General features: G+C 43.5%; 1 protein-coding gene across 2 annotated transcripts in view; it reads right to left on the bottom strand.

Moving 5' to 3' along the window:
* Positions 1 to 6,000, bottom strand: part of htr2cl1 (5-hydroxytryptamine (serotonin) receptor 2C, G protein-coupled-like 1) — a 128,353-nt gene that overhangs the window by 48,680 nt on the left and 73,673 nt on the right. For both annotated transcript variants that reach the window (XM_085759856.1, XM_085759857.1), the window contains exon 2: positions 5,743 to 5,858. The gene's annotated coding sequence lies outside the window, so the exon portion shown is untranslated. The remainder of the gene's footprint in view (positions 1 to 5,742; positions 5,859 to 6,000) is intronic.

Raw genomic sequence — 6,000 nt, 5'->3', positions numbered from 1 at the left:
CCTCTGTAAAATATCAATTACTTGCATGATTTCTGTGCCCGAGCAACAGCGATACAGAGATGCTGCGGCTTTAACAGCCAAGCAGAGCACACACAAGAAAAGATCTCTGCAGGGTTGTGTTGCCATCAGAGGCAACTGGCCTTGACTACACACACAGATACACACACACACACACACACCGTGGAGGCTTCATGTTCATATCAAACGAGGGCCGTTCAGTGGGTATATCAGCGTTTCCATCGATTCCACAGTCAGCGAGGGGGGGAGATGTGTTCGATAATTTATGCTAATGACGGGGAAACGCTAAAGCCTCTTCATCCCAGCTGAAGAGGAAGCGGCTCTGCTCTTCCTCCCTCTCTGCTTGATCTGAATCTCTTAGATAAAAAACCTCCTCCTTCTGCATTATCACAAGAAACAAGACTTTGAGGACCAGAAGAAAGTGGATGGACACAGTGGGAGTGAGTGTGTTATCCCAGTGTGACGCACTTTAACAGGAACAATAAGGGAGATTAAACAAAAGAACACTCTTAACACACACACACACGTCCTTGATGATATTTCCTTGATGGCTGTCTGCCTCCGTAATTAAAGAAAGTGAAACTAAAAAAATAAAAATAGTAAAGCAGATAAATCAGTCGCCCCCCTGGGGAGGAGCAGAGGTGGGGAAGAGGCAGAAGTGAAAAGCGGGATGAGAAATTTCCTTCGGTCATTGTAACCGCAAAGCTTGTTAGTCTTTTTGTCTGTCGTTAGCGCCTTATTAGCATGTCATTATGAAGCCAGACGGTGTTTGATAGACAGCCTGCAGGGGAGCAATTACTCTGTGGGTACACGTTACGCAGGCGGTCATTATTTTCCTGCGTGTTTACTACGTATTAAAATGAAGATGTGAGTATCAATCCGAGGCATCTTGAACTCAGGTCTTGGAGCAGCTTCTCTCCCTCCCTCCACATCCTGTCATTCACACGTAAAATTATATGGGAGCGTTGCAGCTCAGCTCAGCTCGGGGGCATTTTATAATCACAGTGGAGGCTGCTGCTAATCCTCCCTTCTCCAGTCACATGGTTTCGACACCTAAAGCTTCCTCGTATTTGTCAAAAAATCACTTGCCAAGAATAACCAGATGAGTTTTTGTCAGCTCTTCTTGTCTGTGGCACATGTTCCCCACCCTGCATTACAAACACTGAGGGCGTGAGGAGGAGGAGAGCTAATCTGGGGAGCGCTGGTGTCCAAAAAAGTTCACATCCGCTGATTATATTTATTCCCAGAGGCCTGCGATTGTGATTATTGTTGCAACTTGCAACAGAGAAGCTCCTCCTTAAGTTTAAACCTCATCTGGCTCCACTGACTCTTCATTGACGAGAAGAAATGGCTGAAAATCGACCGTTCTCGGCCGGCAGCTACTGTCAGGGATAAGCAGCCTCACGCCACGTCACGTCCTCGTCAGAGAAATGAATGGGAACGAGTGCAGATCCTGACATTTGATTTAATGATGGGGTTGGTTCTCGGCTGCTGTTATGCTACTGTATATTTACATAAAAATCCAGCCAAACCACGAAGGTAAATACAGGAACAATGACAGTTTGCTGAATTACCATCGTAATTAACCCTCCTCTTGTCCTTGAGTGAAATTTGCTCCATTTCCAAAAGTTAAAGTATCATAAATACAGTTTCGTTGCACACAATGGCCTGAAAATAACATGGATGATTCCTCACCACAATTTTTTTTTTTTTTTTTTTTACAAACGTTATTATTTATCATACAGTATATTTCAATGAATTGGAATGGATGGAAAGTTTCATTCAAATTCAATTGAAATGGTTTTTTAAAAAGTATAATGAAAAAAATGGACCTGTCTGTTATGATTGACCAACATGTTTTCTGGTTAAAACTATAGTTAAATTATGTTTTTTTACTCAAAGAATTGTGATATTTCTATGCTAATGAGCTCATTTGACCATTTAAGCCCAAATGAAAAAGTTACTAAAGTACTGAATTTGAATTATTGAGTTTATTACCTTATATGCCATTTCATAAACAATCAAACCAATTTCGACCAAGGTGGAGAAAGATTTGACTGTTGCCCATTGGATATAATCATAAAGGTTACTGCACAATACCATAAGCTGCTGAAGCACAGTTTTATTACACGGCCTTGGTCCTCAGATACTGTGAGCGAACTACAGTACTGTGTACACAGTGCAGGAAAATCTGATGCTTTTATAGCTAATTCTAAGTTTATAGCAGAACCCCGTGTCTCCATCTTGGCTCCACAAACACACTGAAAAGATATTTGTGCTATTACAACCTCGATGTCATTCTGCAGCCAGCAGGAGGTCGTGACCCGGTGATGAAGAGTCGCTGCATCTCTCAGGCACAATTTTATAGAAAACGACCATCTCAAGTGCTATAAACCATAATTAAGCTGAGTGAGTGAAGAGGAGTGAAGTGTTGTCTGAGCTGAACTGATTTGAATTGGCTTCTCGATGACGCTTTAGCACCATATGGGAAAAAAATACAAGCACCACAGCGAGACAGAGACAGAAGGCAACAGATGAGGGAGGTGAAGATACAAAGGGAGGACAGATATAACTTCATTCATATCTGAATAATAATCATAATCATGTTTTTTGGGCTTCGAAAAATAAAAAAGATTGACGTTACCTGGCAACAGGAAAGTGAAGTGAAGCGTGGTGCTTTGAAGAATTCAAGGTGCCGGTGACGGAGGATAAAAAGTCAGTTTTCACAGACTTTAGGCTACATATTCTTCTCTTTTAGATGGATGGTTTGAAGAATACATCAGAGGTCATTGCATTTTCTTTAAACAGAGACACTCTGCTGCTGAAGCCCTGAGGTTTTCTTGTTGGTTTAAAGGTCCTATGTTGTATAAAGTCAGATTTTATGGTCTATTTTGGTGATTAAAGCAGGTCTAAGTTGTGTATTAACACTGTGAAAGTATCAAAACCTCAGTCCACAGAGAAAAGCATGCAGAATCTATTCACAAAACTGAGCCTTAAAACCAGAAGCCAAGACTTCCTGTTTCTTTATGATGTCATAACGAAGCAGCCAACACCTGAACTCACAAACCAAACCGTATTTTCCCTCCGTAACCTGAAATCTGCTCTTCAAAAAAAGAAGGAAAAAAAAAAATTCTCAGTGACAACTTAGGCTCAGATCCTCCTCTCTTCTGATTGGCTGACACCGCCCTGATGTTACTAGAACTACAGAGAGAAGATAAGAGAGGAGATTTTGGCCTCAGTCTGCTCCTTGATCTCTCTCCTCCTTTAGCAGTAGCTGTTGGTTTAAAGTGGAGAGATCTGAGGGTTAGTGGTTAGACGAAGAGTCCAATTAACTTCTACACACTCCAACATGATTCAGGCCGACGCGATGCACCTGGTCACAACTGGAGTGGGAATATGTAAATATGCCAAAATGACTGATCTCAATCTAAACAGGTAGATTCAAGAAAATAAATAAAAGAGGTTTCTAAAGCTGTGTTTTTGAGCCTTCAGGTTCGCAAGTATTTTTTATTTTATTTCTTTTTTATCAGAATCGAGTTGCACTTCATTATGACTGGTCCCTGCAGCCAAACAAAACCAAACACAGGTTATTCTCTCTCCTCCTGCTACAGTGAAGAGGCAATTACACAAAAACAAGACAAATTGATTCTGGCTTCAGGATCTCGTGAATAACCTCCGTGTTTATGTCACAATGAAGACGATGATGGTGATAATGATGATGATGATGATGATGATCTGTGTAGGCCTACGTGTGCGTTTTGTTTTAGCAAATGGCAACATGAGAGAGCGGGACGAAAACACATGCAGGGAAATTAAGAGAGAGAGGTCGTCCGACCTTCACGCTCTGGTTGTGGAGAGAATGAGTGAGAGAGAGATGACGGAGCAGGACAAGCAGAGGAAAGCTCCTTCAGACCTGCGGGCAAGAGAGACTAATTAACTTGAGAGACATGACCTTTCTCTCCTCCTCCCTCAGAGAAAACGTGTGTGTATGTGTGTGTGTGTGTGTGTGCGTGTAGCACTTAAAATCAATACGAGGGCACAGTCGTCATAGGGAGATGGACCCGTGTGTCATGTCTGATCATCACGTGAGAGCAACAGAGGTGAAGAGAGGCCAAGATGGAGAGAGGAAACTCCAGAGTCCCGTTTTGGTTTAAACGTCCAGAGATCTGAACTGTTGCCACTGGGATTCTGTTGGTGATCTGCTGCTGCTGCTGCTTCAGGTGAAGAAGTTCAAGTACCTCAAGGTCTTTGAGGGTTGGACGGATCAGAGAGGGCGAGGTGGCAACAGCAGCGATGAGGACGATGTGCTGAACCGTTGGTGGTGAAGAGGGAGCTGAGCCGGAAGGTGAAGCTCCTGGTTAACAGGTCGATTTCTGTTCCAACCCTCGACGATGGTCAGGCGTTGTGGGGCAGTGACCGGAACAATGAGATCGTGGGACGCAAGGAGCTGAAATCGGTCTTCGTCCATATGTAGGGTGACCGGGCTCAGGCTTAGAGACGGGGGAGGAGGAGCCAGGAAGCATCATTTTACGACTGCAAACCAGGACTTCCAAAAGCTTCTTGTTCTTGTTCTTCTTGACCTTACCGATTGTCTAACTAGCAACAGTTCAGTTTGGTTTAGGTGCAAAAACATCTGGGCTGACCCTTGATCATGTGGATGTGAACATCTGTTTGTTGTGTCTGTAGCTCATGGACCTCCCAGTGTCAGGATCAGGGGTGTTCGTACACTCCATATCGTCTGGTTTGTGAACCTTTTAACCATAATTTGCCCCTTAACCAAAGCTAACACCTGCCAAAGTGGGTCTCCTGTGTTTTGGTCCTTCTTCCATATATTACAGATCTCACTATTTCCTCCATTGTTCCCAATGGACAGGAGTCCTAATTCCTCACCACTGCAGAATATGTGGTGGTGACCTTCAATACTCATATTAACCTGCTCTACTAACAAACTGCAAGTACAACCTACTCCACAGAAAAGAGTTACAGGAACTGTTTGCAAACTTTGTTTTTAGATATCTAGTTGCATATTAGCAGCTAGCTGGTAGCGTAGTGTCAGTGTGGTGGTGCATTATGTCAACAACAAAATCTCACTTGTCAAATCTCAGCAGGAAGCACTTTGCCAACCAGCAAACACAAACAAACAAGTGAGCTAATTTATGCAGCGTCGTCAGAGTTGGTTGATTGGAAGACAGGGAAACGAAGACGGAAACAAGTGTGTGTGTGTGCGTGCGTGCATGCGTGTGTGTGTCGGGGGGTGATCCCTTTAAATAGACACCATCGGATGCTGTGGGAGAACGAGAGGAGACAGAGCGGAAAAAGACGGAGGAAGAGAGGGGAAACCAAGCGTCCACTGGAGGGGGATAATTAGGAAATCTGAGTGTGTGTGTGTGTGTACGAGGGGGAGAGACACGAGTGTATTGTACTATACTGTATGTCTGCCTATGTGTGTGTGTGTGTGTGTGTGTTCTTGTGGGAGTTTCCTGCTCGGGGACAGATGGTGCCACTAAACACCAAATCCTGATGCTGTGTGTCTGAACATGAACAAGCCCACAGCGTCTCTGAGCTCCAAGGAGCCGTGGAGCTGAACGTCACCGTAGCTGCTTGTACTTGTCAGGGCTGCTTGTGTCTGACACACACAGACACACAAAATGAAATATATTCATTTTATAAACAACTAAACCCAATTTTACTCCAAAAGGAGACCGTCTGTCCTGGTAAACTCACCCTTCAGCTGTTCTGACCTTCGTATGGAACGAGTTGTCTCAGCGTCTTGTTGCTACGTTCATGTGTCTCTTGGACAGGACGTGTCCGACCTCCAACATGTGCTTTTGCTGTTCAACCTGAAACAAACACAAAGAGCTTGAATTTAGATTTTCAATACATTATAATAACAGTCACAAAAAGAAGTTGCGCTTCAACAAAAAGGCTCATTCAAATCAGAGCGCTGAACCAAAGACTTCATCTTCATATGAATCAAACAGT

This window comes from Trachurus japonicus, chromosome 18 (assembly GCF_045865225.1).
Source record: "Trachurus japonicus isolate A0001 chromosome 18, Traja_1.0".
In the NCBI taxonomy this organism is placed as follows: Eukaryota; Metazoa; Chordata; class Actinopteri; order Carangiformes; family Carangidae; genus Trachurus; species Trachurus japonicus.
Note: the sequence above shows the minus strand (reverse complement) of the source record. Positions and strands in the feature narration are given on the sequence as shown.